This window comes from Papio anubis, chromosome 8 (assembly GCF_008728515.1).
Source record: "Papio anubis isolate 15944 chromosome 8, Panubis1.0, whole genome shotgun sequence".
NCBI lineage: Eukaryota > Metazoa > Chordata > Mammalia > Primates > Cercopithecidae > Papio > Papio anubis.
In genome coordinates, this window is record NC_044983.1 from 128,743,746 (window position 1) to 128,751,391 (window position 7,646).

A 7,646-nucleotide genomic window follows, 5' to 3' on the forward strand; every position below is an offset into this window, starting at 1 on the left:
TTTTCTTTCTTTCTCTTTTTTCTTTCTTTTCTTTTCTTTCTTGCTTTCTCCTTCTTTCCTTCCTTTTTTTTTTTTTGAGACAGGGTCTCACTCTGTCACCCAGACTGGAGTGCAATGGGATGATCTCAGCTCACCAAAACCTCCGCCTCCTGATTTCAAGTGGTTTTCCTGCCTCAGCCTCCCAAGTCGCTGGGATTCCAGGCATGTGCCACCATGCCCAGCTAATTTTTGTATTTTTAGTAGAGACGGGGTTTCATCATGTTGGCCAGGCTGATCTCGAACTCCTGACCTCAAATGATCCACTTGTCTCAGCCTCCCAAACTGCTGGGATTACAGGTGTGAGAGACCGTGCCTGGCCAGGCCTTTCTATTACAAATTCATTCAGTCCAAACCAGTTCCATTCCTCACACACATTATGTGCCTGAACCAGGCTCTCCCCTCACCTCTGGAGATCCAGGGTGGTCCTGGTTCTGTGGGATCTCCAGGCCATTTGGGGAGATGCACGCCTCCTCCCTTAATCCCAATACGAGTCAAACTGTCTGGAGAGTGTGAACTGGATAGAACATCATCTGCCTTGTGATTGTGCCCTAATCTCGGTGCTGGGACTTCACAGTGCTCTTCCCTCTGCCTGGCACACTCTCTTCCCTCTTCCGTGCTTGGCTAACTCTTATCTCTCATGTCTCAGCCTAATGACCTCTTCCTCCTGGAAGTCCTCCATGACTTCTCTAGGCAAGCTCAGGCTCTGTACTCTTCCTTGGTCACTTGTCACACTGTCTTCTGGTGGCTGGTTTGGCCACCTCCATTGGGAGAATGCAAGGATTTTATCAGGGTAGTAAGAACCACCAACAGCTGTCACAGTGCTGAGACCAATGAACTTGGGTGGAATGAATAGCTGTGGTAGCTATCCTCACGTTCTTGTGGGGCATCTGAATCCTCAGGTAAGGGCCAAACCAACGGTTATCTCCTACAAATGTTGCAGCCAAGACTGAGGCACTCATGTGCAGGGAGGTAGTTGGTGGTTGCCAGAGGCAAGTACCCTTCTTAGTTGACAGCTCTCCAGCCTCCTGTCCACTGTCCTCAAGCCAATGGACTCTTGTCCATCCAGCCCATTCACACAGGCCAGAGTTGAGATCACCCGAATACTGCTGCCCTCACCCCACCCCCTCCACCAGGCCCAGCTCAGGAATCATGCAGCCTATTTCCTCCTCTGCCTCTTCTGTTGGGGGGATGAAATGCTTGCCAACCTCCATGGCATCCCACTACCCTGGATTGCCAAGTCTGGTCACATGTGGGCTCCAGAGAGAAAGAGAAGATGCCAGCTATACCTCCATCCTCTGCTTCTGCCAGAGTTCCTCTATGCCGCTGGAAGACACCTGAGCTTTGAGATCCAGCAGACGTGGTCTTGCTCACAGCCCTGCCACACACTGGCTCTGTGAATTTGGGCAGTTATTGAGCCTTCTGAGTCTCGTTTTCATTTTTCATCTCATGAATAATATCACTGCTGCCACTGCCACCTCCACCACCACCACATTCAATGCTCGCTATGAACCTAGCACCAGCCATTCTTCACTTCATCCTCACAGCAACCCTCTGAGTTCCTATTTCCATCATCAAAGGGAAGGAACAGATATCCACCGAGAGCCTACTATGCACTAAGGCAAGGTACCAAGAACCTCATGCACCGGCACAGGACAGGTAAGACAGAAGATTGCAATGGGCTGGAACAGTGAGAGAAAACCACATGACCTCTTGTGGAGGATGATCTCATAGATTATAGGGATGGATTGAAGGTTGGGAGTTGGGGAAAGAAGGTGGACTCAAGGCAAGTCCCTGTGGCTTAAGCAACTAAGCAATGATGGAGTCTGACCTGGACTGAGATGGGGAGGGTCTGGGGATGTCTCGGCACACTTCCTTCTCCATGTGCAGTGCCGGAACCCTGGCACCTGTAGCCTTGCTGCATCATGGCCTCACTGTAGGATGAGGCGAACAATGCTCTTAGTTGCTATGGAGACTAGAGGTGGTTCCTGGAAGCACCCAGCTCAGTGCTTGGTGGAGCAAGTGCTCACTGGATATTTACAACTCCTGTTGCTCAAGTGTCCCTTCTGGTCCAAGCATGTGCCAAGTTCTGAGGACATCATACGGAATACAAACTGGATTCGGGTCTTCAGGGGCCCCAGGCTAAGGTTAGAGATGGATGAATACAGAGATACTCCAACCATGTGATAAGAAAACTTGGGATCCTTTAGAAGGTCTCTGTGCTCCTATGAGGAAATCAAGGAAGACTTCCTGGAGGAAATGACATTGAAGCTCAGATCAGAAGGTTGGGCAAACCAATGAGAATGAGAAGAGCACTTTAAGAAATACTGATAGCAGACACTGAGTCCCAGAAGTGAAGCGCAACATGGGTCTCAGGGACTGTTGTGTCGCTGATGGGGCCTGTGGATGTGGTGAGGAAGAAGGTTGGCTGGAACCAGCTCCTGGCTCTCTGTGGAGTTTGGTTTTTACTTTTTCCTCAGTATTAGATAAGAAAGTAATGTCTATCAAGATAAGTAAATTCTTGCATACCTACTAAGTATACACACATTGCTTGTAATCAACCCTTTAAATATCCCTTGAATAAGTTTCCTTATTTTGTAGCTAAGAATATGAAGTATAAGAAAAGATAACAGGACTAACAAGTGATCTGCTGCAAAGCCTTTATATCTGCCACCATGTCACTGTCCTTTAATGAATGTACTGAAGACAGATAAATTCCACTGAAATGTAAGCTTCAAGAGGGCAGAATTTTTGTCTGTTTTATTCACTGCCATATTGCCAACCCTAAAATAGAACCTAGTACACACTCAATAAATATTTGTTGAAGGAATGAAATGATTCGAGAAGTCCATTATCATCTTTTAAACATGTTTTTGTGCCTGAGAAAATTATATGTATATTTATATACTTTTATATTTCTACATAAATATATGTATATACTTTTATCATATTTATATATAAATATATAAACATATATAGTGTATAGTTAACATATGCATTACCTCATATCTTTTTGTATGTGGTGAGAAAAACTAATTCTCTTAGCAATTTTCAACAATACGATACTATGGGTTTTTTTTTGGTTTTTGTTTGTTTGTTTGTTTGTTTGTTTGTTTTTTTTAAGACGGAGTCTCGCTCTGTTGCCCAGGCTGGAGTGCAGTGGCCGGATCTCAGCTCACTGCAAGCTCCGCCTCCCGGGTTTATGCCATTCTCCTGCCTCAGCCTCCCGAGTAGCTGGGACTACAGGCGCCCGCCACCTCGCCCGGCTAGTTTTTTGTATTTTTTAGTAGAGACTGGGTTTCACCGTGTTAGCCAGGATGGTCTCGATCTCCTGACCTCGTGATCCGCCCGTCTTGGCCTCCCAAAGTGCTGGGATTACAGGCTTGAGCCACCGCACCCGGCCTATACTATGTTATTAACTATAGTCAGCATATTGTACAATAGATCTTGTAAACTTATTCCTTCTATTCAACAGAAATTTTGTATGTTTTGACCAACACCCCTAGTCAACCTCACCCCTAGTTTCTGATAACCATTCTACTCTTCTATGAATTCAACTTTTTTAGATTCTACATGTGAGTGAGATCATGTGGTATTTGTTTTTCTGTCCCTGGCTTATTTCACTTACCATAATATCCTCTATGTTTATCCATATTGCCATAAATTACAGGATTTCTTTCTTTTTCAAGGCTGACTAGTATTCCACTGTGAATATATACATTTTCTCTGCACATTCACCCACCAATGGACACTTAGGTTAATTCCATATCTTGGCTACTGTGAATAGTGCTGAAATAAAAATGGAAATGCAGATATCTCTTTGAGATCCTGGTTTCATTTCTTTTGGATATATACTCAGTAGTGGTATTTCTGGATCATATGGTAGTTCTATTTTTTGATTTTTTGGGGAACTGTCTTACTATTTTCCATAATGGCTGTCCTAATTTACATTTCCACCAAGAGTGGGCAAGTCTTGGTCTTTTTCTTGGTGGGGGAGCCAGTGAAAGTTTGAGCGTATGAACAACATAGTCACCGCAGTAAATTAAGTGAGTAGCCCCAGTGTTTAACTCCCTTGTAATGGGGTACAGCTATACCCTTGCCATGGCTTCCTAGTGCAAAGAGAGTCTTTCCTCATCATTGACATTGGGCTTAGCTATCTTTTCTAGTTATCCATTGCTATGTAACAAACTACTCCAAATCTTAGTGGTTCAAAAAAAGAACAAACTAAACCAAAACAAAAAACCAATTGACCCAGCTCACAAACTTGCAATTAGGATAGGTCTTGGTGGGCATGATTCATCTCTGTTCCACATGATAGCAGTTGGAGCAGCTCAACGGGAACTGGAGAATACTCTTCCAACATGGCACCCTCACATGGTTGGTGAGTTGGTATTGGCCTTGATTCCTGTCCATATGGTCCTCTCTGTGGGGCTGCTGGAGTTTCCTTGCACTGTCATGGCCAGGTCCCAAGAGTAAGTGTCCCCAGAAATAGAAGTTGGAAGTTTCCAGACTCTTAAGGCCTGAACCCATAACTGGCATAGGGTTCTCTGCCATTAGTTGAAGGAGTCAAAGGAGCTTGTGCAGATTCAAGGGAATCTGCAGGAGCACTCTTGAGAGGAATGCCAGAGAAGTTGTGGTCATCTTTAATCTGTCTCCTCATATGATTTTCTTCAGCTCCTCTGATTTTAGAGGACATAACATAAAGGCTTAAATGTGCTTTAGCAGTGGGACTTGTCTCCCTGTGCTCCTGCCTTCTGCCGATGTTCTGGACCAAGAGTGATGAGTGGACAAGACCTGGATACCCTTGCAGGCTAAAGGCAAGTGGAAGTGAGCTAAAACCTGGAGCAGAGCCTTCTCAGGTAACTAGTCTCATAGTTTGTTATGCAGCATTACCATGGCAAATAGCTGACAGGTACAATCAGATTTGGATTTTAGATAGATTCGTTTGTACACTGTGTAGAGAATGGATTGGAATGTGGTAAGATAAGTAGCAGAAAAGGGAATCTGTAGTTAGTAGGTTCTTGATATCATCTCATTGGAAGATAAAAACCTAAGCTAGAGCTGAGGGCAGGGGGTTGGGCAGAAGACTGGGTTTGAGCAATGGAGATTACAGAAGCAGAATGGACAGAGTTTGGCGATGGGACAGCCGTGGGGGAGGAGAGAGAGGGAGCATCCGGGATGGTGAGCTGGCCTCTGCCTGGCATACCAGGGAGGCCAATGTGCCTGAAACAGACACCCATGGAGCAGGAGCAAGGGAGAGGGGAAAACGAGGATGGTGGTGTGGGCCTGTGGTTGTTGAGCACTTTCAGACATCCAAGGGAAGCTATTCAGAAGATTATGGATGTGGGGACTCGAGTAAGGAAAGAGGAAAGTGGGGAGCTGTGGCACCCATGGCCAGGATGAGTGTGGTGTGACTGTGGTTTGTAGAAGTGGGACAAGGATGGAGCCTTGGGGAGTGCAGCTAGTTGAAGGCAGTGTTGAGGGCGGGGGACCTACAAAGTGCTTGAGAAGGAATCAGAGAAGAAAACGGCAAACAAGGACAGAGGCATGTCCTGGAAGTCAATGGAGGACACCTAGCCTCTCCCCTTTTTCTCTCTTTGGTAAACTCCTATTGCACCCTCAGCACCCAGCTTGGTGTGACCACACTCTCTTCTCTGAGCTGCATGAGCACTCGCACTGCTGCCTGCTACACTCCCACCTGGGGCTGCTCAGTGCTCTTGGCCAAAAGAATCTTCTGGCATCTCCTGGTATTCCCTGGACAGGGCTGGCTCCTTGGTGATGAACCAGCTGACGGGGCCACCACCGAAGGGCCTTTGGAGCAAAGCTGAAAGTCTCTGTCCCTACGGCCTTGAGGGGGATGGAGTGCAAATCATCACTAGCCAGGCCTCATATCATTTCAGGCATGTTTCCTCTCCAGGAGCTCGATCTCTGCTTTGGCTAACACAGCATCAGGTATCTTGAAGGCACGTGTAATGGCCGTTTCAGGGATGCTGCAAGGGAACGGTTTGGAATGCAAGCTTTGAGCCTGACTGCCGGGTTCGCATTCGGGGTGACGGCTGCTCAGCCATGCACGCTGGGCGAGGTGGTCCACCTCTCAGAGCACTTGTTTTCTCTTCTGTAAAACATGCATGTCAGTGAGGCTCCCTGTCCCCAGGGTCATGTGAGAAGCAGATGGGTGAGCTCATGCAAACACCGAGAATGGGCTGAAACATGGGACCCACTCGGCAAATGTTAGGTCTCCTTCTATTCAAATAGAATAAACTCTCAAAGGCCTACTAGTCAATCAACAGGATTTTTATCTGCACGCCTTCTATGTGCCTGGCATTGTGTTAGGTGCTGGACATTCAGAAGGGAAAAAGAGCACCATTCCATCCTCAGTGAACTTCTTCATAACTATCCTGGGAAGTGAGCAATTAGGCAAAACATTGTAAGACACATTGATTTTTTCCAAGCCCTCCAATGTACAGATTTGGAAACGGAGGCACCAGAAGCCAGTGTAGGTAGGGAAGCAGCCACCTGTCTGCAAGATAGCAAATGGCCTGGATTCATTAGCAGAACCCGCTCTCTTTCCATTATCTCTTCTCTGATGCCCAAGCTGCTGCATAGCATCTCCAAAAAGCAGCTCTCCAGCCTTCGCCTGTGTGGCTCTGAGGACAGAGCTCACTTTCCCATGAGACAGCAGCCCAGCCATCACAGCCTGCAGTGGGAACAGGCTTTTGCAGAAGGAGCCAGAGGCCAGGAGCACACCCAGCTTCTCTCCAGCACACCAGCCTTTCAGACAGCAGGAGGCAGGGATTGAGACTGGGGTGAACAGCCTTGATCCCAGCGCTCCTGTCGCCTGGAGTCTCTGCCGTGGGTCTGCCCTGGCCTGTCCATCCCACTGAGCCTGCAGAATGGAGCACTCAGCCTGTGTTCACCCAGCACAGACAAGGGCAGCACCAGGAGCCTCTCACCAGCTGGCTCCATGGCCAGGCCTGTGACATCGAGGAGAGGCATGAGGAGAACTGGTTAGTGCCCCTCCACTGTTCCAGGGGCTCCGACTCACCTTCCAGTTTTCTTGCAGCTTTGATTGGACAATGTAGCTGGTTTTGGCTCCAGAGCTGGAATGAAAGCGATGAGTATCGACTCCATGTGGAGAGTTAGGAGCCAACAAGCCACCTTTATGTCCTTCTCCCCTTGTGCAGTGACCTTGAAGGGCACATGCTGAAGTCGAAGTTGGCGTTGTCCCAAGATGAAGACAGCTGGGTGGCCTGAGCCACCACATGCAGGGCTCATGTAGGATACTGCAGCTTCCATCAGACTTTGACCTGGCAATAAAGAAACCTTTGTTGTTCCATCTTAGGTCGTTGGATTGGGGGGTTTGTCAGTATTGTAGCGGCAGCCTCTTCTGTCCCGGCTGAGACAGACTCAGACCTGGTTTTTAATCCTGGTTGATCAGTTATGAACTGTGGCTACGGGCGCGTAACTAACAGTCTCTGTGCCTCAGATCTTCCATGCGGACACCACCCCCGTGTCATTCACGGGGGCTGTTGCGAGAATTAAAGGAGAAAATGCGTGTGAAATGTGTGGCACACAGAAAGGACTCAGAAAAGGCTGCCTGCTCTCTTTTC

General features: G+C 47.6%; 1 long non-coding RNA gene across 2 annotated transcripts in view; it reads left to right on the forward strand.

Moving 5' to 3' along the window:
* The window catches only part of LOC110744017, a 32,506-nt gene extending 25,129 nt beyond the window's left edge, over positions 1-7,377 (forward strand). For both annotated transcript variants that reach the window (XR_004185947.1, XR_004185948.1), the window contains exons 3-4: positions 4,759-4,895; positions 7,221-7,377. This is a non-coding gene — a long non-coding RNA (uncharacterized LOC110744017). The remainder of the gene's footprint in view (positions 1-4,758; positions 4,896-7,220) is intronic.
* The last annotated feature ends 269 nt before the right edge of the window (positions 7,378-7,646 follow it).